General features: G+C 35.4%; 1 protein-coding gene across 1 annotated transcript in view; it reads left to right on the top strand.

Annotated features, from left to right (window-relative positions):
• Positions 1–13,075, top strand: part of stai (stathmin) — a 36,431-nt gene that overhangs the window by 404 nt on the left and 22,952 nt on the right. The gene's annotated exons all lie outside the window — the stretch shown is intronic.

Raw genomic sequence — 13,075 nt, 5'->3', positions numbered from 1 at the left:
ATTTTCGTACCTAAAACCTTTCTTTTGAAATGAAAATACGAATATTATGTTGATACTTTACTAAAATATCTACTCGTTATCCAAATTTATTTCCGTTGTTTTTCGGGACGATTTTTTTATTTTATTTAAACTTATAAAAGTTCTATCTGAAACAAGCATTTCTGACCTACATCAATCAAGTCTTTGTTGATCTAATTACTATTATCAGATGATCATGTTAATACTAACCGGTTATTTTTCGTTCGTAACGTTTTATTATACTACATAAAACATAAAAAATATAGGTACAACAATAGGTAGGTACCTACTACACCTATAATAAAATGTGAAACAATTTTTTCTTCAGTACTTACGGTATTTACCTATACACCTGTAAAAAACGGCAAAAAATAGAATCATTCAGATAAACGTATCACAATTTTTTCGATGTAGAATAATGGAAAAACCATGTCGGTTATTTGATTTATTCAGATTTCAGATAGGTACCTACCTAGTCTTTTATAAAAATGACAATTAATAGGAAGCCTTTTTTTATTATAGGAAAACTGTCGTTTAATAAACCAGGAGCCTAGGAACCTACCCATATTTATTAGGTACCTACCTAAAAATAACTAGGTACCTTCCTACCCTTCTTATTGCTTTAATTATTTTTTACGGTTGATGTCTCGGGGTTCACAGTTCTCGTATTTAAAAAGTAACGTAAACTTTACAAATAAACATCAGCTGATCGAAACATGTTATGGAGTTTTTGTGAACCGGTTTTTGTGAGGATGCGACACGGTGTTCGTTTTAAAAGCCCGTTGGTTTATTTTCTTTATTGTAACAAAGAGGAAGAACGAAGTTAAAGTTTTAAGTAGCTAAGAAAATAAATGCAATGGTTTTATTCACACAGGGTTGTGTTGACTGCGTGGTCTAGAAATAGGTAGGTATTCCTCGCTCAGTATCTATGATTTTAAAATCGGTGACTTTAATTAAAATAATTTTGATTCTAGGCTTAGGAACTAAGGAATATTTACACAAGGTATAGGTAGGTAGGTACTAAGGATACATAATTACTAATATTATTTTATTGAATTAGATATCATTTGATCGTAACAGAGTCAATAAAAAAATAATCCAGGTAAGTTTGTGGTACCCACCTAGTCCAGGTAGATTACAAGGTAGGTAGGTACCTAGTCCAGGTGACTTTTTTAAGGACCACCCTCGACTTCCATTGAGGGTGGTTTTAGTTCAAATTCAGGTACCTAGGTAGGTACCTACCCACTCTTTTACTATTCTTCAACAACCTTTTCATTTGGTCTTCTTGTTATTATTGTAGTATAAATATAATGTCGACAAATAAGCCACAAGCTGTCAATGATAGCTATATCTCATTAATTATGCATTCAGCCATCTTGGCCTACTAACCGATTTGCTTCACCCCCATGTTTTTAATATTAAATTCATATTTCATGAACTAATAGATATTTTCATCGTGGCGTTATTAATCCCGACTTCAACCGTTCATCTTCTTGCTCAAAACCCCACGATTAAAAGCAATTTTTGGCTCGACCTGTTTCGTAATTTTACTGAAATTTTGAACTAACTAACTTATACCCGTGGCTTAACCCGCGGTATTTACTTTGAAATTAAATTTCTAGCCCTGTTCTAGATTGTAATAAATATATTTTATCATTCTGCCTGTCTTTATTCGTAGCGGTTCAGCTGTTTTGACATTAAATCGAAACATACAGGCATGATAATGTTTAGTAACGATATAAGTTAATTGAGATTTGTAAGGACTACTACCTAGTATATGATTAACTATGTACAAGAGTATCTCTTTGATCTTTGTGATGGGTAGTCGTCATAGATTTGAACTCAGTTTCTTATAATAAGGAACCACGATCCACAAAAAATGTAGCTAGAACAACTAACTAGTCAGTAACGCTTGCTTGCGGGATCTCTAGTTTAGCTAGATTGTTCAATGTTCATTCACTGTATTTCACAGCAATTGCCTATTGTATAAGTGCCAGTAATAAACAATTATAAACATCCATTTATCAATAACCAAGTGCAGTGAACCCACAAAATATTGCTTTCAATTGTTAATTATAGTCTGTTAATATTTTAACAACGTTCAGCAATTTGCGCGCCACGGTATTCGCAATTTGTCATCATTGCGACCGTTAAACAAGTTCCAATTTACAAACAGCGACCAGTAAAAGCGTTGTGCGAGTGTGTGGGTGTGTGTCATCTTTTAAAACATCCAACGACGGTTGGCAAGGACGCTGCAACCGTCGCCGTGACTCATGCGCATCTCTTCCGCGCCCACATAACGAGTTTATACCATATTTTGATCTTTGAATACCTACCCTTTTAAGGACGATGCTACACGCAAACGACCGGCGCCGTATGTAAATTGTTCCTTGTAGACATGTAAAGAAACTTGCTCGAGTTCCGGCGTGTGAAGGATACGTACTTCTTTGTTTACTCCACTTTGTTTTACTTTTTATTGAGTTTAAAATAGACTAAAACTGTTATACGAACCCTACAAAGAGCGGGGTAACCGCAACGATCACTGGACACACAATTTCCATTGTTCTCACTTAATCGTCCATGAAAATGTTATATTTTTCTTTTCTCCATTGTCCTGGCGGCATTAGAGGCGGCGAACGGCCGATGTAAACAAACCGTAGCTTAATTAAACGGCTGAAAAAACCTTGCAACAATACGTTTTATTAAATTGGGTACCGTCTAATTTAAAATGCTTTCATATTCACGTCGATGTTTAAATTTGACGCTCAGTTTAAAACGATATTAAATTGACACTAAGAGCTCCCAAATCGGAGGGTGTCGTTGATTAAAAGCCGAGGAAACGAGTCGAGAGAAGGTATGGTCCCTGAGGTAAATTTCGATACGATACAACAGTGTAATATCTCGTAGCGCGCGGCTTAATGGCTTGTTTCGGGAACTTTGTACATTTGTGAAAGAATCGTTGGTGTTTTCGTGTTTCGCCCCCTATTCGCCTGATACCCGACACATTAACATGACAATGAAAGGAATCTACGGGTCGTTACGCCGCTCCTAAAGCAAATATTGACCATTGTCCATAACGGAACGCAAACAACGAGTTTATTCCAGTGAATGCACGGATATCATGAGATAACACGCGATAAAAATGTCTCACGACATTGACTTTGACTCACTGCGTAATTAATTAATTTAAATCTGTCTCAGGAACAGTTGGAAGGCGAAATCATTGTGTCTATTAACTAAGATTGAGAACGATGCTTTTTATGTAGTGATTAGTCATAGAGATCACAAATTAGCCGACTTGATAGAACTGTTTTTTATCAACAACAGCTAATAGCAATTGACCTCACCCAATCTTTATTACGTAGGACTCAAAACATGTATCAAAATATATGTTTTAAACTCGTTTACTAGGCAGATAAATGTTTCTAACAAACTACTGTTATTTTCTCAAAAATACGCAACTGAAAGAACCGCTCAGTCATCCATACAATGACTGCGACATTACGTTAATCGTTCTCCGATCAGTGAGTGCAACAAGCAATGAACTACTAGCTGATTGAGCAAGTCGTGTCGCAAAACTAAGTTGCAGTTCCTGATTAGATAGAAACTTGTAAATAAAAAGGTCAATCTAATTTGACCGGCTGCGGCTGTAAGTCTCTCCTTTCAGGCTTTCAGTCGAGTGTCGATCAATAGTCCGTGCTCTGAAATATCCACATGGTTACAGCAATGAAATATTGATTAAGTAGCTTTCAGGTACCACTTGTTACGAGTACTTTCTATTATTGTTAATCTAATTGTTTTATAAGCTAGACTGGACTTATTGATCTGAAATGGATATTAATTCTTTAGTAGTATTATAGCAGTCATACTAAAGATTCTTCATTCGTTGGTCGAAATATACCTGTGCGAAGTAGTGCTCAATATCGAATGGCAATTTTTCGACACTCAAAGAGATAAGTGATATCGATTACCTTAATTATTGCGACAGATGCGCTACTTAAACAGTACTTTTCTTATCTATCTTATCTATAACTTTCTAAATCAATTCACAGACCAACATCAATCAAATTAACAGCATCAACGCGGAATTAGTCACTAATTGCATAAATTTTCGCAACATACGGGGACGATCAAAAGTAACTGAACACGTCCACCTACGTGGCTTTCTCTAGTTCCCGTGAACAAGCGGGTTGTTTTTGTAGTCCTGCAATGAAAGCTTGCTCTGAGTACCATGGCCAGATATGGAGAAACACCGTGGGCGATACTTGTACTGCTTGTATACAACCCACGCCTGCAACCGGCCTGCTACTCTGAAATTCCGTTGTGTTATTTATTGCTGTCGATTGTGGTGTGACGGCTTATTGTGTGGTTGATTTCGTGTTAATTTTGCAGTTGCGTAGGCCATACGTTTTCGTAAATGAGTAATTGTTCATAGAATAACGTCTTTAGTTGGTGCTACAGATTATTTTAATAGTGTGAATGGATTTAAGCAGGCATCTAAGACATTTTACTTGTTATCTTAGCAATTGAAGTTTCACATACCTATAAGGTTTTTCTGATGATACGGTCAATAAAACAATTTTTTTATGCTTATTTCTTTATGAGATAGGTATTAGTAAAAAAGTGATCTTTCATTTTTATCCTGTACAGTTTGTCAGTATAGCTTATGTTAGTCATAAAAAGTAGTAATTAAATAAATTAGTTGTGTATCTCTGACTAACTAATAGATATGTGGGTATTTTAACTATATTGATAATGAATGACTAATATCAATAACTAATAAAAGATAATATCAATAAAACCATCTGTCTCTTCATTAATACCAGAGATTAAGATAATACTGTTTACAAACAAAAATTACCTCTACTAAAAATACGTACAAACTTTTACTTATTGCGTAGGCGCAAGACGATTTATCATGCAAGATTCGCGTGAGTAATAGAGGGGAGACAATGCACGCGGGTCAACAAACTTGCTATAAATTGCAACAAATAACTATATTATGTATAATAATGTATATTATATACAAAGGAATGATAGCCTTGATAGATATATTGTTCTGTGTAGATCACGCTTCCTCAGTGCGTAGTTTTATTAATATTTTTATTCCTTATTACGTCTTTGTTGTTCTTTATTAGTAATCGTTTCAGTTGAGTCATGTGATAAAAGCTGTTGTATTCGAAAGTTCTAGATAGTGAATCCTTTTTTGACACGTAAAGCTACCTAATAGTGCGGTCACTATATTCTAATGGGGGTAGACAGAGATTTTATAAATACCCTATATAGCAAATTATATAGGTCCCACACTCCGTTAATTTCTATAAAAGCGTACTTCAAAAGCTTTTATTCTTTGTCTTGACACAATATGAACTAAAACACAGGTCTAATAATAGGTATAAAGTTGTAACCTGAAACTCCGTAGCCAATGTTTGTTTGAGTTCGGTCTTAACTTGATTACTCCTTGCTCGAAGACAATGTTGATTAAATTAAGTGATTCTGTCTTTTCAGTAAACACTCACTGTGAAAACGTTCTGGGATTTTTAGAAGGCGATTTTAATTTGCCTTAAGTGTGCGTTGTTGATTGGCATATTGATAGCTGTAGAATTTCAGTTTACGTATACATTATGGCATTTTAAGCCAGTGCAGCAGTAATTTTTGTTTTTCTAAATATGTATAACTCAAAGGTTACTGACTGACATAATAGTCTATCAAGTCTAAACCACTGAACGGATTGGGCTAAATTTGGTATGCAGTTAGATGACAAGATGTACCTAGGCATCCGTTAAGAAAGGATTTTGATCAATTCTACCCCCAAGGGGATAAAATAGGTGATGAAAGTTTGCATGAAAATTCTATCTTAAGTCACAAACCACGCGGAGGAAGTCGCGGGCAGAGGCTGACATTGTATGTGTCAGGTTTTCTAAAAAATAATCCTAACTTTTTCTTCCTTTGACCATCTTGGTAAGCATAAATGAGGGTGTCGTGCAAGCTTTCAAGGAATTTCCAGGACACGCTGTCTTTTCTCTAAGTCCAACAGCGATATGGCGATAGTTTACAGTTTAGATTGGACTAAAGTCAATAAATCCAGCGTAACATAATATTGAAATTAGGCTGTATTGTGTCCATCTGTTCAACTCCCTTCGATAATGTATGCGTGATGTTACAATATACAGTACTTTTTGTAGAACAAAATACAGCTCTATATCAATAGTATGTAAAGCAGAAATACAAGTAAAACAAAGAAAATATCTCGAGTACTTAACTTAATTTTGTATTCATGGCATACAACAGAAATATTATATCGCAGTGAATGTACTGCGACGGTAGTCTTTTGTTCAATATCTAGACAACATTTGGTAAAATACTGTAGGGGCGTAAGCAATTCCTGTACCTGTTTTTTTATGTGTCCACTGCCCAGGAGTACATGCACTTATTTATAAATCTAGAAAATCACATAATAGTTTGAAAAAAATAATACAAATTAGTAGTGTATTATTTTTTGTGGCGCATTGCGTTTACGGGGTTGCTCATACTTGTGTTCAGTCAGATTCTGTTTGGGAATTCTTAATTACATTCCAATTGCCTTTCAGAAGTGGTTTAGTTAGCAAACGAAAACATATTTGACTTGATCGCTCGTTTGTTTATATCATTCATAGTTTTAATGTTTTTGCAATGTGTACCGGTCCCCAAAATTCAAGATTTCAGTAGTAGAAATAAAAACTAAACCTTAGATCCTACTTTATCTCTACGAACAGACTGAAAAATTCCAGATAATTCGATCAAAAACCGTGCATAGTACTTGTAAAAGCCTGCCCTAATACGAGTCTTCACGATCCATATCACGGGGTACATCGAGTCCGATCATTAATTTGAAGTTTATTGTGGCTGTAAATCCAGCCTAGTAGCGGTTTTACTAGTCATTTTATTGGTTTCGCGAGGGACGCAGTCTACTGGGTAAGGTCACCTTGCGTTCCTACGCAGTTTCTTGATATGTTTTTGACGTTTTTTAAGTCATTTCAGGTTCATGTTGAACGAAGACAAGATAGTCTAGCATTAATAGAGCCAAAACGGTAGTTCTAAATGATAAAAACCGTTTCTTTTTTGGAGAAATTCGGGTGTTAAAGTTAGTTAATAATAATTGAGAAAATGTTATGTATTAAGTGATTGATTTCGTCTAAGATAGTTTCGTCACCAATATCTTGTTATGATTGTATAGACTAGGTGATAGCAAAATTCGATTTATGTTACCCAATGCGAATACTGCTTAATAAAAGCGTCATATTACATTTCTTTGATAAAATAAGTTGAGAAACAGTCGAACGGAGGGTCACACGATATAACAAAGGCCGAGACTCCGACAGAATAGCGGTGTCCTTGAATTACTCATGAATTTATTAAACAACAGAAACGTATTCTGGCCTCCCTTCTCATTTCGACGTTTTTTTTTGAGAAAATTATATCATCTCGCCTTATCCCCCCAGAGGAATAGACAGAAAAATACATTCAATTTTGTTCTATTTTTGTTACTTTAAATATTTTACGAAGATTGGTCATTAGATGCTAGACGTGTTTTCGAAAAGTTATGTTCTGTGTATTTTTCAAAATGCTGTTTTATCTAGAAGCGGGTGGCTTATTTAAAAAGTAGGTATTCATCTAAGTAAATACTGTGCTGAAAAACACGTACTGCGTGTTACGTAGCCAAATATCGTCATTACTTGTGTCAAAACCTAGCTTTCTATCTGTAATAATATATCTTCGCAGATACCTATTATTGATAGTGTTGTTTGTAGCCTTCAAGTCACAGAAAGTATTCCTACATTTCAGACTCACTTCTAAAGATTAAACCTTATATTATCCTCGCATTGCGAAGGCGACGAAAACAGTTTGTCAAAGTCGTAGGCAAAATTTCAATTCGCATGTAAGAATCTGCCAGCATTTGGATAGAGCCCAAAATATTTAATCAGGTTCATTGCGCATGACCTAAGCGAGCGGCGCCGGGGTGAATAATCTATAGTATGCAGAGCCTAGTGCAGGTATCGCGAACCTTTTTACATGTACGCCATTTTATTTTTTTCATGTCGATGTGGCCGTGACACGCCGAAGAATTTTCTCTATTATAGTTTTTTCTATGAATGTACTTTTTAGCTTTATTGTTTCAACCTTTTGAAATAGCGACCTCATTTAAGGCTAATTAATTTAAACATTACCTACCTCAGTAGATGTATTTAAAACTCCTAGCGCCCAATAATGATATTTAACGTTTTTTAGCTTTGTTTTGACGTTATTAGCATAAGGGACTTACGTATTGATGAGTTCCGTATCTTAAGTCATTGCTTATTGCGTAAAGTTGACACCAGCCTAACAAATTTTGATTTACCAAAATCTTAATAATTTCTAAGAGTCTCATTAAATCTCTGCAACTTTAGCAATAACATTTCACATCGTCGCATGCCACGCATGCGGTTCACAGGTTCACAACCCCTGTCTCAATGGCATTGCCTAGCGGTGCAACAACGGTACATCGCACACAGAGAAGTAATCACTATCGTGGAAAAAAACCATTCGAACCGAATACGGTTGTATTATTTTCAAAATGGACGCTCGTTACTATCGATTGTTAGAAACATTTGGAAAATAGGTAGGTAGGTAGTTCAGTTTTAGAGAAGGATTAAGCCTTAAGTCTATCACACTGACCAAATTCAGGATCTGGAGTCGTTATTACGAGAACAGTTTAAATGTAAAAATGTTGGTCATTATACACGGTTAAGTTTGCAGAAGTCCAACGCGACCATCACTGACCAGATATTGGTTCTGCAAAAATGGTGGTCATGCCCGGTTATACTGGTTACTACAGCAAGTATATTGATTCTGTAGCTGCATCAAATCTTTTGCAGAATTGAAAATAAACTTGATCACGTTTGGTCATTGGCCAGCGTGTCTTTTTACTATTTTTTTGGCAGTTTTAATGAATGAGTAAGTTTAATTTTTATCACCAACAAATCTAGGATTTTATATTATAGCCTAAAGACGTATTTATCTATATGAGTCAGTGTATTTTTCCTGTTACATTTGACTCATCACTATCATAACATTACATTTTGTATGATAACGTTTTAATAAGCTATTAGGAGATTATAGATACAGTTGAAATGTCCCTAATGTTATAAAGTTGATGATTCAAACCTGGAAGCTATTTTTAGAATGGACTGTTCGGCTTAATTCTGAACTTACGCATCCAACGCTCTGAATTAGGAACATTGTTGAACTTGATTCAGCCTTTGTTCATGTAAAATATCAGGTTGTATAAACACGCGTATGCATGTATAACTATGTACAAAGACTCCACCTAGATGCAGCAAAAAATATACTTAAGCCAAGGATGGCGCTGTGCTACATCTGTATAAAATACGATAAAACATTTGATGACATAATTTTTTACATTAATAATAAACGAGAGAACCAAAGCTCAGAAAGCACGTGATATCTTCTCCTCAATACTCTAAAAACTTATTTTTATAGCGACTAGTCCAAAAAATTAAGTAGCAAACAAAACTTGTTCACCGCAGCAATATTGTACAAAATATTCCGCACTAAGTACAGTGTAGAGATACGGTTGTAATGTTATGGTGAACAGTCTCCAAGGAACGTTCATGTTGTGAACCTCGACCGCATGCCACTAGTGCCACCTTCTTATCTACGATATACTTCACTTGCATTTCGACAGTTTGAAGAGAATTCTTGCTGAAAATATTCGTTTACAACAGTTTTGGATGGGTTTTCTCTGTTTTGGTCTTATTTAGAAAATTGAAAAAAATATATCTTGCTGTCGAGAAACATGCGGCCAGAAGACCCGAGTGTAGTCTCTGGATAAATCTTTGAATTTTTCCACGTTTGGTACAATGATAGTAGAGCCAGGATTTAATAACTTTTCAACGTGCAAAATAACTGACTATTGGCATAAAGCTTTGTTGTGGAGTCACATGGAAAGCTGAGCAAAGGGTTAGAGAAGTTAGTTAACATTCAAATCCATTTATAAATTAACGGTCAAATTGATATGGAAAAGATTTCTTGCCATACGCCATTTCAATACACGTTAGAAAATCTGAAATTTATGTAAAAGTTACTAATCTATCACTATGGCGCTGTCTCCACGGGCGAGAGAATCGCGACGAGTCCGCCCTTGTATCGTCGGACAATCTCCACGAACGAGCGATAATTCCGCCGCGTATCGTCGCGAGTCTCGAGACTCGTAGCCCGCGTTTTCCTTGTTAAAAAGGTTCTCGAAACAAGAGGCAACATTGAAAACAAATGACGCTGCATTTGACAGCGCGCTCGCTGCGCGCTCGTCGCGATCGCGCGGCGGACTCGCTGCTTTTCGCGGCCGACTAGCGACGATGTATTGACGTTTCGCACGCTCGTTGACACTCGTCGTATCGCGGCGATATTATCGCCGTGTGGAGACGGTTCCATAGAGAATGTATGTATATAAATACGTGGCACGACGATAATATCGCCGCGATTCTCTCGCTCGTGGAGACAGCGCCTATAATGTAAAAACAAACACATGTTATTTCATTCACGATATGTCAGAACATTAATCGATTCAAATTCTCATGAAATTAGTTCGATAAAGATTTCTCTTTCTACGTATCGGAGTTATAAATACCAGAGGCAATACCCTTAGTTGAAAAGCCTCTACTTGTCACAGTCATAGACAATATAGACGTGTAGTTTGTTTTTTTATTTGCAGGCAAAGGTCATTGCCTGGTTTGTTATCGGTCATAGAGCTTTGACTTTTCTTTTCCTTGTTTATTGAGGTAGTAAATTATGAGTGATGGGCTAATGCTTTATACGTCTAAAGGGTGCATATGTAATAAAGTTCATCGTATTCTTTATCTTAGGCGTAACTGTTGTTGCTAATAATATCACAGTAATATTATATATTGATGTTAAAGAAGAATATAATAAAAGTTGTTTATTCTGCACCTAATCATAATAAAATGAAAAATCGTCTTTTCCGCTACTCTTCAATGCCCAACCTATTTTGTTTATAACTTCTATTACTGTGGGTAATTTTAGACTCATGTATCAACTTCAAAATATGCTAGAAAACAAGTCATAAGCGTTAATAAGTTTTAAGTAAGCGAATAAAGCCCACAACAGTCTGATAAACATGCCACATAGTTTCCAGATATAGTATTAAACCGTATTCTCGGTAACCGTATGTTCAATGTACAAGTGATCAGATAGCCAGTCCTCAGTCTACCGGGACTTATAGGGCATGCACCGTTATCCGCCACAAATTCCTGAAGCACACGCCTCTGACAATACCTTTCACAATACGGTTATTGAAAACTAGTTGCTAACTGAATGTTCTGGAAATGGCAATAGGACAATTTGAACATTGAGAGATTAGGATAGAATTATAAGTTAATCTTTGCATATAAAATTAATTGTATCTTCTAAAGATTTTTTTCCATTTATTCAGTAACTTTATTTTTAGATGGACTTTTTGATAAATACTGTTATAGATTGAAAATAAAATTTTCTAACTATGAAAAGTGTATAGATTAGTTCTCGCGTGTGAAATTATGAGAAAAATAAAGTCAATCTGTCTAATACTTTTCTATTTTGCGTCTATCATCTTGGTAAAAAAGTAGTTATTATTAAGATAGTTGGATGAATGAACACGTAAAATCATTTTGTTTGAGACTTTGTGAATCATAGTCCAAAGTATAGTACCATCGAAGTAAAAGATTAGTGCTAATTTGACAGTTCGCACTAGACTATGATAATTTTACGAACATACAAATATCATTTATATTATACACGTCTATCCCCCGGTTTCTGAGGTACATTAGCGGTAGTTTATCTATTCAATAACGTTTAAACTTATAAAAAAAATAGTTTGGATAGATAAACGTCCACTAACCAGCTATACGTATACCACCAGTAACCGGGCATAAGTTTGTTAACGGAAACAAAATTTCATACTAGTGGATCAAATGCAGTGAAGTACGCTTATAATGTTAGTCACAATTCAATAGAAATCGTCACAAACACAACATGAAAGGAACGGAATTGATAATAAATGAAAGTTTTATAGTAAAAGCTTTGTCAAAGTAAATCGATGTGTGTAATTGTTCTTAGAAGTTTGACTCACCCTCGCACGAAGGCGAAGTAATGCAGTACTTCAATTGTTAGTTGTATTGATTTGGGGATTTTCCAAACTATAGCAGCTTTTTGTTGCCGTAATTAGGTTTCTACTGGCTATTTTTAGCTTACAGTACATTTTATCGACCTGCTAGAATGCAGGTTGCCTGCAAGTCTTCTATTAGTAATGTAATTTTCTTGGTACATGAATAACTAATAGGTTTTTCGTCTTACAGATCAGAAGCACGAATAGACTAGTCCTTATTTATTTAAGTCATTCTCTTCACTTTCGCCTGAGCAGTGGATTTTATTGTCAAAACTTTTATAGCACATTCGTAGCCGGTATTAATGTAACTCTCAATTAGAAAACTATTTTTACAACACCAAAGCTTCTTTGTTGTTCAGAAGGTAGTTATAAGAAGAAAAAGGCTTATGAATTTCTATTTACTTTAGCATAAATAAGCTAAAATTTACACCTTGCGAAAGAATCGTTCTTGAATTATTCAACCGTTTGTGTGAGAAGATTGTTCTTCAACATAATGTAGTGGCAGACGGCGCAGGATCAATACAAGTGATATTTATTGTCCCCCAGGACGACGAGTCATCGGAACAGATATTGCGAGCAGCTGCCACTTGGCATGCCAGTACTCGATACACGTGGATTCATATCAGGATGGCATAAATTATATCTGATGGCATTTGAGACAAGTATTAGTGGTTTGAAGGAACCTATAAACGTGTACATTAGCTGTTAGAATCGTACTTTTTGCCATAAGAACACAATTTTGAAAACTACTTTTGAAACGGTTTTTATTTTTGCAAAGCAAAATTTCCTCTTCAAGCCCAGAAATTGATAGGATTTCAATATATCAATTGATTTTAGTCTACCCTTGTCTCCTCTATA

Source organism: Anticarsia gemmatalis, chromosome 3, assembly GCF_050436995.1.
Source record: "Anticarsia gemmatalis isolate Benzon Research Colony breed Stoneville strain chromosome 3, ilAntGemm2 primary, whole genome shotgun sequence".
Lineage (NCBI taxonomy): Eukaryota > Metazoa > Arthropoda > Insecta > Lepidoptera > Erebidae > Anticarsia > Anticarsia gemmatalis.
This window is presented reverse-complemented; position numbering and strand designations above follow the sequence as displayed.